This window comes from Lynx rufus, unplaced genomic scaffold (assembly GCF_022079265.1).
Source record: "Lynx rufus isolate CCGP_SWC_20201006 ecotype Redwood Valley unplaced genomic scaffold, mLynRuf1.p SCAF_5, whole genome shotgun sequence".
Lineage (NCBI taxonomy): Eukaryota > Metazoa > Chordata > Mammalia > Carnivora > Felidae > Lynx > Lynx rufus.
In genome coordinates, this window is record NW_025814867.1 from 106,793,637 (window position 1) to 106,809,482 (window position 15,846).

Sequence of the window (15,846 nt, forward strand, 5' to 3'; positions counted from 1 at the left end):
TACATATCGTTCCAATTGCACTTTCATGCTGGTGAAAACCCAAGTAGTTGCTATTGAAGAATCAGGTTGAGAGTAAAAGCGTGTTACCCTAGCCTTCATATCTTTTGATTTTTAAAATTTTTAGTCACAAAATGAGATAATATGGATTAAATAACTTGCCGAATTTCTTTAGATTTGACATTCACTCCCAATTTCATTGATTCTTCTTGAAGTTGGCTAGAGTCTTGAAATTTAGATCTTGAATAAAATGTTTTGCATCTACAGAAAAAAGAATGGTTTAGCAGGAAATGCCTGATTGTTGGAATCAGAAAGATAAGGATTTGACTGATTATTCCTTCTATTGCTCTGTATCATGAGCCAATTTGCAAATGTAAGGGCAACTTAAATAGAAGTTAGAAAATATATAATAGTCCTCTTTCTCCATTAGACTCTCTCAGGATATCTTGTTGGACTGTACTCACCATTCTTATTGCGATGATGATGATAAAATACCCCCTGGATGAGGTGAAGTGAGGTGAATGATGACGTAGACATCACGGCATAGTGTTAAGACTGCTATTGATCTTCTGACAACACGTCAGGAGGATCATCTACTTCCTGACCACAGTGGACTACAGATAAATGAAACCAGGGAAAGTGAAACTATGGACAAGGGGGAATATTGTATTTACATGTTACACAAAAAAGATTCTTTACTGAGATGACTAAAAATATTGTAATTTCCTTAATTATATCTCATCTCTTAGGGTCTTTGATGATTTATCCAGGATTTCATACCTGTGCTTTAATTCTGATCTTTTAATTCACATTTAAATCCACACTTGACAAGCTGAAGTCTTATGACTGAAGTTTTTTCACACCTAATGATTTTCACATTGGCATATACAATGATTGCAATCATTATCTCAATTACATTAAAGTTAAGAGATTTGCCTTTTATTCTTAGCACAACACATTCTTTTCTACTGTTTTATATTCACTTTAAAAACAATACAGCAAAATCAAAGATGGTAAATCCTGAAATGTTGGTTTGTCTGCTGGTACAAAATTCTGAATTCTGTGTGTAGAAGACAAAAGCATGCAGGTAATAACCCAGGAAATTTTGAATTGTATAAAAACCAAACTTACAAATGTCTAGTACCTATAAATATGATATATTCTTTATATGTTATAAGTCACTTTTTTGATAAAATTATTTTCCAGATTCTTATTTGCAATCTTAAAGTAAATTTGAAGCATTGTACATTTTTTTTCATTTACAAGGTTGTTAAAATGTCACCAGCTGGTGGAAAATCTTAGCAGCTTTACTATCTATATACCGTTTCCCTTCTTTCTAAGGCATATATATCAAAACCTTTAAACTAGACTATTTTATGTATAGATGACTAGATTTATTTTTAAATTTATTTATGTTGTACATTTTCAGTTAAGAAACAAAGACAGTAGGGAGGAACCAAGATGGCAGAATAGCATGGAAGTTTTTTGTGTGCCTCGTGTCCAAGAAATACAGTCAGACCAACACTAAACCATCCTGCACACCTAGAACACTGATTGGAGGATTAACACAACAATCTTCACAACCTGAACCACAAAATTAAGCAGGTACGCAGCGTGGAGAGCTGAACTTGGGGAGCGGGAAGCCGTGCTGGGCAGGGAGGTGCTTTCACAGACAGAGAGAGGATGGAGTGGTGGGGGGAGAATACAGGAAAAGCATCCCTCCCCAAAAGCAGCTGGAGAGAACATGGAAAATTGAAAACATCCACAGGGACTAAACTAAAAAGGGAGAAAGGAGAAAGGAGAGGGTTTAAATTCCATTAACACTGTAAACAAGAGGAGCGCAAAGGCTGCAACTCTGCAGCTCCATACCTGGCAGTGGTCTGGTGGGAAGGACGAATCCCCAGGAGCAGAGAGGGTCCGGGAGGTTCTCGGACCACACGGGGAAAAGCAGTTCCACTGCTGGAAGAACACTTGTTGAAGACACCTGGTCCCAGCAGACACCAGAGAATGGCCACATTCGCTGGTGCTGAAACAAGGTTGTTAAGGGTGAAGCCTGGCGCCAGATGTGTGTTGTGATTTTCCATAAACCCTGAAACGCTGCTACTACACTGTCTCGTGAACTTTTTCTGGGGCAGACTGGCACCTGGCCACAGTCTCAGGGCACCAGCAGCAGCAGAGTTTAGCAAGTGTTCCTGGGTGCCGTTGACATTCGACCATGGCTCAGTGTGACCCTCCCGCAAAGGAGCAGAACGAGTCAAAGCCACAGTCCTTCAGAAGTAAGGGGCCGGGGAAAACAGCTGCATCTGAGACAAAATTCGGGAGAGAGGTACTGCCTGGGGCCTGGTCATGGAGAGTGAAAAAGCAGGGAGTAGATGAAAGCTGAAGACAGAGGATGGGTGCCTTATTGCTGATCAAAGAGAACAGTTCCATACTAGAGATTGTGTAGCTGGGTGACACCATTTTCACTGCTCCCGCGCATGCGCATACGCACCTACAAGCACTGCAACAATCCACCCCAGTAGGCTAGTAGTGCCATCTAGTGGAGAACGGAGCTGTTACACTGAGCCCGCCCAACTGGGCCAACCTCGCTCGTCAAGAACACAAGTCTCACAAGAACACAAGTCTCACCGCCTACTTAGTTTGTGGAATATAACGCTACATAGCTACAAAGTCTGACTTCTAGGGGAAACAAAGAAATTTCAGTCCTACTTCAATCTGTTAGCAGGTCCATCTATTCAATGTCCTTTCTTTTTTTCTCTCTTTTTTTCTCTTTTACAGTATTCTTTTTCTTGAATACAGAAATAGAAAAAATTCATTTTTATTTTCAATTTTTATTAAAAACATTTTTCTTTAATTTTTATTACTGTATTTTTACTTGTGTGTAAATTTTTTCAAAATCTATCTTACTTCCATCATTCTACTTCAGTGTATTCACCTATTCAAATTTTCAAATGATTTCCTTTTCTTTTTTCTTTTTCTTTTTTCTCTTCTTAGTTTCTTTTCTTTTTCTTAAAAGCAGAAAGAGAAAAACTTCATTTTTACGTTCAATTTCTATTAAAAATATTTTTTCTTTAATTTTTATTACTATATTTTTTGGTTTTATGTAAATTTTTTCAAATTCTATTTTACTTCCATCATTTTAGTTTAGTCTACTACAGTGTATTCACTTTTTCAAATTTTCAAATGATTTCCTTTTTTTCTTTTTTCTTTTTCATTTCTTTTCATTTTCTTGAATACAGAAAGAGAAAAAATCATTTTTATTTTTAATTTTTATTAAAAATATATTTTCTTAATTTTTTCTTCTAAATTATTTTCTTTTGTGTAAACTTTTTCAACTTCTATTTTACTCCCATCATCTCATTTTAGTCTACTTCAGTGTATTCATTTTTTCAAATTCTCAAATGATTTCTTTTTTTTCTTTCCCACTTTTTTTCTCTAATCTGTCAAAACACTTTCAACACCTAGACCCAAAACACACCTAGGATCTAGCATCATTTATTTGATTTTGTGTGTGTCTGTGTTTAATTTTTTAATTTTAATATTTTTTTAATTTTAATATTTTTTTAATTTCAATTTTTCTACCTCATTAATTCCTTTTCTCCCTTCAAAATGACAAAACGAAGGAATTCATCCCAAAAGAAAGAGCACGAAGAAAGGACAACCAGGGATTTAACCAACACAGATACAAGCAAGATGTTTGAACCAGAGTTTAGAATCACGATAATAAGAATACTAGCTGGGGTCAAAAATAGGTTATCATCCCTTTCTGCAGAGGTAAAAGAAGTAAAAAATAGATGGGATGAAGTAAAAAAATGCTATAACTGAGCTACAATCAGGGATGGATGGATGCTGCGGCCGCAAGGATGGACAAGGAAGAACAGAGAATCAGCAATATAGAAGACAAACTTATAGAGAATAATGAAGCAGAAAAAAAGAGGGAGTTTAAGGCAAAAGAGAACGATTTAAGAATTAGAGAAATCAGTGACTCATTAAAAAGGAACAACATCAGAATCATAGGGGTCCCAGAAGAGGAAGAGAGAGAAATAGGGGTAGAAGTGTTATGTGAGCAAAATCATAGCGGAAATCTTTCCTAACCTGGGGAAAGACACAGACATCAAAATCCAGGAAGCACAGAGTACCCCCCATTAGATTCAACAAAAACCAACCATCAACAAGGCATATCATAGTCAAATTTACAAAATACTTAGGCAAGGAGAGAATCATGAAAGCAGCAAGGGAAAAACTACTAGGTACTTATCCAAGGAATACAAGTATGCTGTTTCAAAGGGACACATGCACCCCCATGTTTATAGCAGCACTGTCAACAATAGCCAAAATATGGAAACAACCCAAATGTCCATCGATGGATGAATGGATAAAGAAGAAGTGGTATATATATACAATGGAGTATTACTTGGCAATCAAAAATAATGAAATCTTGCCATTTGCAACTACGTGGATGGAACTGGAGGCTATTATGCTAAGTGAAATTAGTCAGAGAAAGACAAAAATCATATAACTTCACTTATATGAGGACTTTAAGAGACAAAACGGATGAACATAAGGGAAGGGAAACAAAAATAATATAAAAACAGGGAGGGGGACAAAACAAAAGAGACTCATAAATATGGAGAACAAACTGAGGGTTACTGGAGGGGTTGTGGGAGGGGGAATGGCTAAATGGGTAAGGGGCACTAAGGAATCTAGTCTTGAAATCATTGTTGCACTATATGCTAACTAATTTGGATGTAAATTTAAAAAAATAAAAAATAAAATGAGTGATGTTGAGCATTTTTTCATATGTTGGTTGGCTATCTATCTGGATGTCTTCTTTGGAGAAGTGTCTATTTATGTCTTTTGCCCATTTCTTCACTGGATTATTTGTTTTTTTGGTGATGAGTTTGATAAGTTCTTTGTAGATTTTGGATACTAACCCTTTATCTGATATGTCATTTGCAAATAACTTCTCCCATTCTGTCAGTTGCCTTTTAGTTTTGCTGATTGTTTTCTTCGCTGTGCAGAAGGTTTTTATTTTGATGAGGTCCCAGTAGTTCATTTTTACTTTTGTTTCCCTTACCTCTGGAGACATGTTGAATAAGAAGTTGCTGCAGCCAAGATCAAAGAGGTTTTTGCCTGCTTTCTCCTTAAGGATTTTGATGGCTTCCTGTCTTACATTTTGCTCTTTCATCCATTTTGAGTTTATTTTTGTGTATGGTGTATGAAAGTGGTCCAGGTTCATTCTTCTGCATGTCGCTGTCCAGTTTTCCCAGTACCACTTGCTGAAGAGACTGGCTTTATTCCATTGGATATTCTTTCCTGCTTTGTCAAAGATTAGTTGGCCATACGTTTGTCGGTCCACTTCTGGGTTCTCTCTTCTGTTCCATTGATCTGAGTGTCTGTTCTTGTGCCAGCACCATACTGTCTTGATGGTTATAGTTTTGTAGTGTAGCTTGAAGTCTGGGATTGTGATACCTCCTGCTTTGGTTTTCTTTTTCAAGATCGCTTTGGCTATTCAGGGTCTTTTCTGGTTCCATACAAATTTTAGGATTATTTGTTCAAGCTCTGTGAAGAATGCTGGTGTTACTTTGATAGGGATTGCATTGAATATGTAGATTGTTTTGGGTAGTACCAACATTTTAACAATATTTGTTCTTCTTATCCAGGAGCATGGAATCTTTTCCCTTTTTTTGTGTGTCTTCTTCAATTTCTTTCATAAGCTTTCTATAGTTTTCAGTTTCTATAGATTTTCCACCTCTTTGCTTAGATTTATTCCTAGGTATTTTATGGTTTTTGGTGCAACTGTAAATGGGATGGATTCCTTGATTTCTCTTTCTGTTGCTTCATTGTTGGTATATAGGAATGTAACCGATTTCTGTGTGTTGATTTTATATCCTGAAACTTTGCTGAATTCATGAATCAATTCTAGCAGTTTTTGGTGGCATCTTTTGGGTTTTCCCAAAAGAGTATCATGTCATGTCATCTGTGAAGAGTGAAAGTTTGACCTCCTCCTGGCCTATTTGGATGCCTTTTATTTCTTTGTGTTGTCTGATTGCAGAAGCTAAGACTTCCAATACTATGTCGAATAACAGTGGCAAGAGTGGACATCCCTGTCTTGTTCCTGACATTAGGGGGAAAGCTCTCAGTTTTTCCCCATTGAAGATGATATTAGCATTGGGTCATTCATATATGGCTTTTATCATATTGAGGTATGCTCCTTCTATTCCATATTTTCTTAAGGGTTTTTATAAAGAAAGGATGTTGTATTTTGTCAAATGCTTTCTCAGCTTCTATTGAGAGGATCATATGGTTCTTGTCCTTTCTTTTATTGATGTGATGAATCACATTGATTGTTTTGTGAATATTGAACCAGCCTTGCATCCCAGGTATAAACCCCACTTGGTCATGTTGAATCATTTTTTTAATGTATTGTTGGATCTGGTTGGCTAATATCTTGTTGAGGATTTTTGCATTGATGTTCATTAGAGAAATTGGTCTATACTTCTCCTTTTTAGTGGGGTCTCTGTCTAGTTTTGGAATCAAGGTAATGCTGGCTTCATAGAAAGAGTTTGGAAGTTTTCCTTCCATTTCTATTTTTTGGAACAGCTTCAAGAGAATAGGTGTTAACTCTTCCTTAAATGTTTGGTAGAATTCCCCTGGAAAGCCATCTGGCCCTGGACTCTTGTTTTTGATTACTACTTTTGATTACTACTTTGATTTCCTTACTGGTTATGGGTCTGTTCAAATTTTCTATTTCTTCCTCTTTCAGTTTTGGTAGTGTATATGTTTCTAGGAATTTGTCCATTTCTTCCAGATTACCCATTTTATTGGCATATAATTGCTCATAATATTCTCTTATCATTGTTTTTATTTCTGCTGTGTTGGTTGTGATCTCTCTTTCATTCTTGATTTTATTTACTTGGGTCCTTTCCTTTTTCTTTTTGATCAAACTGCCTAGTGGTTTATCAATTTTGATAATTCTTTCAAAGAACCATCTTCTGGTTTCATTGATCTGTTCTGCAGTATTTTTGGTTTCAATAGCATTAATTTCTGCTCTAATATTTATTATTTCCTGGCTTCTGCTGGTTTGGGGTTTTATTTGCTGTTCTTTTTCCAGCTCCTTAAGGCATAAGTTTAGGTTGTGTATCTGAGATCTTCCTTCCTTCTTTAGGAAGTCCTGGATTGCTATATACTCTCCTTCTATGACCACCTTTGCTGTGCCCCAGAGGTTTTGGGTTGTGGTGTTATCATTTTCATTGACTTCCATATACTTTTTAATTTCCTCTTTAACTGCTTGGTTAGCCCACTCATTCTTTAGGAGGATGTTCTTCAGTCTCCAAATATTTATTACCTTTCCAAATTTTTTCTTGTGGTTGATTTCGAGTTTCATAGCATTGTACTCTGAAAATATGCACGGTATGATCTCGATCATTTTTACTTCTTGAGGACTGATCTGTGTGCTAATGTGGTCTATTCTGGAGAACGTTCCATGTGCACTGGAGAAGAATGTATATTCTGCTGCTTTAGGATGAAATGTTCTGAATATATCTGCTAAGTCTATCTGGTCCAGTGTGTCATTCAAAGCCATTGTTTCCTTACTGATTTTTTGATTAGATGATCTGTCCATTGCTTTGAGTGGGGTATTGAAGTCTCCTACTATTATGGTATCACTATCGATGAGTTTCTTTATATTTGTGATTAACTGATTTATATATTTGGGTTCTCCCACATTTGGTGCATAAATGTTTACTATTGTTAGGTCTTCTTGGTGGACAGACCCCTTGATTATGATATAATGCCTTTCTGCATCTCTTGATACAGTCTTTATTTTAAACTCTAGCTTGTCTGATATAAGTATGGCTACTCTGGCTGTCTTTTGTTGACCATTAGCATGATAGATGGTTCTCCATCCCCTTATTTTCAATCTGAAGGTGTCTTTAAGTCTAAAGTCGGTCTCTTGTAAACAGCATATAGATGGATCTTGTTTTCTTATCCATTCTGTTACCCTATGTCTTTTGATTGGAGCATTGAATCCATTGACTTTTAGAGTGAATACTGAAAGATATGAATTATGTGCCATTATGATGCTTGTAGAGTTGGAGTTTCTGGTGCTGTTCTCTGGTCCTTTCTAATCTTTGTTGCTTTTGGTATATATAAATATATAAATATAAATATATATATATATATCTTTTGATGAATATATATATTCATGATCTATATTCATCTGTAAATATATATATACATATATATATTTATTTATTCATATTTTCTCCCCTCTGAGAGTACCCCTTAAAATTTATGGCAGGGCTGGTTTAGTGGTCACAAACTCCTTTAATTTTTGTTTGTCTGGGAAACTTTTTATCTCTCCTTCTATTTTGAGTGACAGCCTTGCTGGATAAAGAATTCTTGGCTGCATATTTTTCTGATTCAGCATATTGAATATATCCTGCCACTCCTTTCTGGCCTGCCAAGTTTCTTTGGATAGGTCTGCTGCAAATCTGACCTGTCTTCTCTTGTAGGTTAGGGACTATTTTTCCCTTGCTGCTTTCATGATTCTCTCCTTGCCTGAGTATTTTGTAAATTTGACTATGATATGCCTTGTTGATGGTTGGTTTTTGTTGAATCTAATGGGGGGTACTCTGTGCTTCCTGGATTTTGATGTCTGTGTCTTTCCTCAGGTAAGGAAAGTTTTCCGCTATGATTTTGCTCACATAACACTTCTACCCCTATTTCTCTCTCTTCCTCTTCTGGGACCCCTATGATTCTGATGTTGTTCCTTTTTAATGAGTCACTGATTTCTCTAATTCTTAAATCGTTCTCTTTTGCCTTAAACTCCCTCTTTTTTTCTGCTTCATTATTCTCTATAAGTTTGTCTTCTATATTGCTGATTCTCTGTTCTTCCTTGTCCATCCTTGCGGCCGCAGCATCCATCCATCCCTGATTGTAGCTCAGTTATAGCATTTTTTTACTTCATCCCATCTATTTTTTACTTCTTTTACCTCTGCAGAAAGGGATGATAACCTATTTTTGACCCCAGCTAGTATTCTTATTATCGTGATTCTAAACTCTGGTTCAAACATCTTGCTTGTATCTGTGTTGGTTAAATCCCTGGTTGTCCTTTCTTCGTGCTCTTTCTTTTGGGATGAATTCCTTCGTTTTGTCATTTTGAAGGGAGAAAAGGAATTAATGAGGTAGAAAAATTGAAATTAAAAAAATATTAAAATTAAAAAAATATTAAAATTAAAAAATTAAACACAGACACACACAAAATCAAATAAATGATGCTAGATCCTAGGTGTGTTTTGGGTCTAGGTGTTGAAAGTGTTTTGACAGATTAGAGAAAAAAAGTGGGAAAGAAAAAAAAGAAATCATTTGAGAATTTGAAAAAATGAATACACTGAAGTAGACTAAAATGAGATGATGGGAGTAAAATAGAAGTTGAAAAAGTTTACACAAAAGAAAATAATTTAGAAGAAAAAATTAAGAAAATATATTTTTAATAAAAATTAAAAATAAAAATGATTTTTTCTCTTTCTGTATTCAAGAAAATGAAAAGAAATGAAAAAGAAAAAAGAAAAAAAGGAAATCATTTGAAAATTTGAAAAAGTGAATACACTGTAGTAGACTAAACTAAAATGATGGAAGTAAAATAGAATTTGAAAAAATTTACATAAAACCAAAAAATATAGTAATAAAAATTAAAGAAAAAATATTTTTAATAGAAATTGAACGTAAAAATGAAGTTTTTCTCTTTCTGCTTTTAAGAAAAAGAAAAGAAACTAAGAAGAGAAAAAAGAAAAAGAAAAAAGAAAAGGAAATCATTTGAAAATTTGAATAGGTGAATACACTGAAGTAGAATGATGGAAGTAAGATAGATTTTGAAAAAATTTACACACAAGTAAAAATACAGTAATAAAAATTAAAGAAAAATGTTTTTAATAAAAATTGAAAATAAAAATGAATTTTTTCTATTTCTGTATTCAAGAAAAAGAATACTGTAAAAGAGAAAAAAAGAGAGAAAAAAAGAAAGGACATTGAATAGATGGACCTGCTAACAGATTGAAGTAGGACTGAAATTTCTTTGTTTCCCCTAGAAGTCAGACTTTGTAGCTATGTAGCGTTATATTCCACAAACTAAGTAGGCGGTGAGACTTGTGTTCTTGACGAGCGAGGTTGGCCCAGTTGGGCGGGGCTCAGTGTAACAGCTCCGTTCTCCACTAGATGGCACTACTAGCCTACTGGGGTGGATTGTTGCAGTGCTTGTAGGTGCATATGTGCACGCGCGGGAGCTCATGCGTGATGCGTATGTGTGAAATGGCGTCACCCAGCTACCCAGACTGTTCTCCCAGATCAGCAATCGCGCACCCATCCTCTGTGTTCAACTTTCGTGCACTCCCGCTTTTTCACTCTCCGTGACCAGGCTCCAGGCAGTACCTCTCTCCCGAGTTTTGTCTCAGATGCAGCTGTTTTCCCCGGCCCCTTACTTCTGAAGGACTGCGGCTTTGACCTGTTCTGCTCCTTTGTGGGAGGGTCACACCGAGCAATGGTCAAATGTTGGCTGCACCCAGGGATGCTTGCTGAACCCTGCTGTTGCCGGTGCCCGAGACTGCGGCTGAGTGCCAGCCCTCCCCAGAAAAAGTTCACGAGACAGTGTAGTAGCAGCGTTTCAGGGTTTATGGAAAATCACAACACACATCTGGCGCCAGGCTTCACCCTTAACAACCTTGTTTCAGCACCAGAGAATGTGGCCATTCTCTGGTGTCTGCTGGGACCAGGTGGCTTCAACAGTCTCTACTAAATGTCCTTCCAGCAGTGGAACCGCTTTCCCCGTGTTCCCAAGAGAACCTCCTGGACCCCACTTTGCTCCTGAGGATTTGCCCTTCCCACCAGAGCACCACCAGGTATTGAGCTGTGGAGTTGCAGCCTTTGCGCTCCCTTTGTTTACAGTCTTAATGTAACTTAAACCCTCTCCTTTCTCCTTTTTTAGTTTAGTCCTGTGGCTGTTTTCAGTTTTCTACTTTCTCTCCAGCTGCTTTTGGGGAGGGGTGCTTTTCCCATATTCTCCCCTCGCCCCATCTCTGTCTTCTCTCCACCCGTGAAAGCACCTCCCTTCCCGCCGTGGCTTCTCACTCCCCAAGTTCAGCTCTCTGCACCACATACCTGCTGAATTCTGTGGTTCAGGTTGTACAGATTGTTGTGTTAATCCTCCAATCAGTTTTTATGTGTGTAGGATGGTTTAGTGTCGGTCTGGTTGTATTTCATGGACCCAAGACACACAACAAACTTCCATGCTGTTCCTCCATCTTGGCTCCTCCAGGCCACTCTTGATGATAAAGTTTGAGTGTGTTGGTGCACACACATATGGAGGAAAGGTTGGTCATTGTCAATCAGACAATACCTTAGCAGATATTAAAGGGAACAAGACTCTAAATACTCATATGTTAATCATTTTCTTCTTTTCAAAAAATAAATTGATAGGTATTTTTTCAAAGAAACAGAGGTAGGTAGGTACCCGATATTTTGATATGGCCTATTTTCTCACAATTATTTTTTTCTCCCTTTTTAAAAGTCTGGATTATTTAACAGGGTTTAAAATCAAACTATAAACTTCTAGGTTAGTAAACAATGCCAAATCAAGTGCGTAACAGATGCCTCTGCTAAACAATGATAGACATTCAAAAACATTTTGTTGAGTAAAAGGAAAAAGTGAATGAACAGAAATTTCCTCTCCATTTTTGAGATTAACTTCAGTTCTTTACCTATTTCCTAATTCTTCCCATACCCAGTCTATTATTCTTTTCACATTTAGAGATGAAGCCAAGGTAATGAAGAATGATTGCTTGCATATATTTTCAGTAATTAAAACAGTGTGTTCACATTTGATGCTACTGCACCAAATACCTGTATAAAGATGTCTAACTATATGAATGTTACTTTGCATCTGGCCTTTTAAATCAGGCCAATCTATTTAGGCACCAAGTCTTAATTTACTTTTAAGCGAAAGCTACAGGATGGATGCAGTCCTAGTCTTTTGTTTAATGACCTCCTGCCTTCACTATTGTCTTCTAATCACTCAGTTAAAATATCTCAATAATTACAGAGGTTCAACCCTATGAACCTCTATGAGGGTGAATTCTGAATCCTATTTTCTCAGATTTGGCGACTACGTGAAAGTCTCTCTGGTGTTTTAGACTTCAGAGTTTTTAGAATAACCCTTGGATTTACCTAATCCTTTGAACTTGAGGTCTTCTGCTATCTATACATGGGTCCCATTCTCATGGCAAATAAATTCAAGTTTACTCCTGGCCTAATTTTCAAAAGGCTGGACTTCATACAGGTAGGACTAGAGTAAGAAGAAATAAGAGAATATGCTCTGTATCCCTAGAAATAATAGAGTTTGGTTGAATGGTTAAAATTCTCTCCAGAGCATATTCAAGTTGGAATGCTCTTATAAAGGCATCTGTGAGTTGAGCATCCTTAGCTTTGCCGATACAAATTGACTTAGCTTGCTACAGAGGTGCTATAGTGCTAATAGTGGTGATGTAGTTTTCAGCGTGGAGATAAATCCATATGGAGGGAAAAGGTAGTAATATTATTTTCCATTCTTCTATGCCAGGATAACAAATATAGGATTAAATGGTTAACCAGGAAACAAATTGAGGATTGTTACACACAGTGAGATTATTGAATACTTATGATATAGAAACTATTGCAGTAATAATTTGTGTTCACTGAGGAAGACTGAGTAATGTTACTTGCCTAATAGCTTTAATTTCCCAACCAAAAACACCAGGGAATTTTTAAAGCCCTCCTATTACCACCACCATGGCAGGCAATGTTTTACAGCCATTCTTAAGAGACAGGTAAAACATATGTTTTCCAGTACTACATTGAAGGGCATATTTCTCTAAGAGTCTACGTTACCTGTATATGTACAGTTGAGTGTTAGTACTTGCAGCAGCCAGCTATGTGAATTCAGTTAATAAAAACTCCATGTTTAAAATATAAACATTTAAAGCAGAGATTCCTGAGAATTTACTATAATTTGTACTGAGTTTCAAGTGTTTATGTTCAGTTGGAGGCCACATTTGTGGTCCCCAAATGTAAAATGTTCTTTGCCATTTTCCCCTTGGTTAAAGGAATACAGACTCTTTTCGGAGTTCCCCCCCCCCCCCCCACATACAACCTAAGTAAGGTTGGAAATCCTTAATTTTGGGAATCCGAGTGCCCAGAGTTCTGTTTTGATTGTTGCTCATTGCTGTCAAGTGAAGATAGTCATGTCAGGAGTCTCTAACATTTCCACAGTGGTGCTCACTCAGTTAGAAGGTTGGAGCCAGCAGCACTGCCAATATGGCCACCTACCTTTCCACCTTGTACATATGGGATAACTTGAAATAAATAATGCCCAGAGCCAGTGCAACCAATACCAGATTGTTGTGCTTCAATCACATATATTTGTATTGGAGCTGCTCAGAAATGGGAAGGAGAACCTGCCTTCTTTGTTACTCTTCCTTGAGGGCTTGTGTAGATTACTTGAGCCTCAATACGCCCATGGTCAGTGTTGATTTTTTTTCAGTTTGTCTGGTGTGCACTCTGCAATCTCAGTTTCACAGGAGTGTAGCTACAGGCCATAACATTCCTGTCTTCTTAAAAAAATGTTTTTAATGTTTATTTATTTTTGAGACAGAGAGAGACAGAGCATGAATGGGGGAGGGTCAGAGAGAGGGAGACACAGAATCCAAAACAGGCTCCAGGCTCTGAGCTGTCAGCACAGAGCCCGACGCGGGGCTTGAACTCACGGACCGCGAGATCATGACCTGAGCTGAAGTCGGCCGCTTAACCGACTGAGCCACCCAGGCGCCAACATTCCTGTCTTTATGAGTCCAAACCCAAGTGGTGGCAGAGTGTAAATCTGCTAAATCCTCTGAGAACTAGTGCTGATAGAGTTTAAATTCTGCCACCCGTCATTGTCATTAGATGTCATCTGTGGCTATGAAGGCCTGTCTTGATCATACTGCCCCCATGAAATGAGACCAAGTCTTTGGCTCTTGAAGCAAATTTTTATGAGTGCTCCAAACGTCACAGACATAGTATGATGTAGTTCTTTCAACAACTCACACAACAAAGTAGTACCACTACTCTACCCAAGGGTAGGGGGACTTTATGCCAGAGCAGAACTACATTAATGGTTAATCTCACTCTGGCACTGAAACATGTTCTCAAGCCTTGTCGTTGCTCCCTGCACACCTCCTTAGAATGACTTACTGTACCTCTCCTTATAACAAGTTTTTTTATCCGTACACCTTATGGTTTGTCTTCTGTCAGGGTACCCTAGTCTAGTAAACATATATGTATATGTCGAAGCATCATTGTGGAAAGTCTTCCATCCCCATCGCTTCTGCCTATCCTTCTAGGAAGCATCTTATTCCTTATTTGAGTAAGGAAATTCTTCTATTCAATAAACATGTATTCATTGTTTACCATATTCCAGGCAGTTATGTAGGCACAGAGAACACAGGAGTTAAACAAAAAGAGACAAAAATTTGTGAACTTATATAGTTTTCTCTCTGCGGTGCTGATAGAATAAATAAGAAAAAAATAACATTTCTGATGGCAGTAAGTGCTAAAGAGATAAATAAGACTAGGAAGTGGGATTAGAGGTCATGTTAGGATTGAGGATGATTTTCAATTTTACATGGAGTTTTTGGGAATCTCCTGCATATGAAGGGCACATATGAGCCAAGATAGAAGGAAAATGAAGAAGTGAGGCAAGATTTCTGAAAGGAGATCATTCCAGAAAGAGTGTGCAAAAAATGTACAGTCTCTGAGGAGGGGGTATCCTGGAGGCTAGGAAAGGAGTAGATCATAGGGCTGGTGTCTTAACTCTGTAGGATAACAACCTTAATGTTCCTTCTCCAGACTAGTTAAGACACCCATTTACAATGAGGAGAAAGAGCCATTGACATGATCAATCTATTGCAGACTAACTTGGTACACAGATGAGGATCAGCAGACCATGAGGAACCAAGATAAAGAAAAGATGCTGAGACAGCAAGGTAAAATAATGTGCCTTGCCATATCTAGCTAAGGATATAATTCCTTAGTGAGAAGTGATTAAAAGATAATGCAGGACTAACATGTATTTACATTTGAAAGCATTGGCCCAAGTTTCCTGCTTAGTAAGCAATGTATACAGTGTATAGACTTAGAAGAATTAAATAATTCTCAATTGATTTAGTGTTTTATTTACAAGTTTTATCAAAGATAGGAACTTTAAGCAATGAAAATCCAATTATAAGTACATTCAAACTCTGCTGCTTTTAATAAATAGCTAGAGCAAAATTAAACCTGGAAATATTCTCAGATGCTATTTTAAAGAATGCATTATATTTTTATATGCCCAATTTAGCACAATTCTGTTGATCTGGGGCCATATTCATTTAACAAATTCATTTAACAAATATTTCATAAGTACATATTATGTGCAAGGCTGTGTTCTAGTGCTAGGGATATAACACTGATCCAAACTACATCCCCACCTCATGTGCTAGTAGACAAGGCAAGAATTTAGTCAGGTACTAAATTCTATAAAGAAAAATCTGTGTAAATGGATAAAGAATTTCCATGGGAACGTTCATTGTATGTACACAGTACATTGGCACCAGGCCCTACTTATTGTAATCTTTGAGGGACCTAGATTGAAGAATCAGGCAGTCTTGTGTGTTGTTGGTTGTTGTGCTAAAGGAAAAAGAGAGATCTGGAAGAAGGTGAACCAGAAAGAAGTGTGATATTTCTCTCTTCTATTTACAACTCATTGCCCGAAGTTAATTGCAAGGTCCACTTGGCCACAGG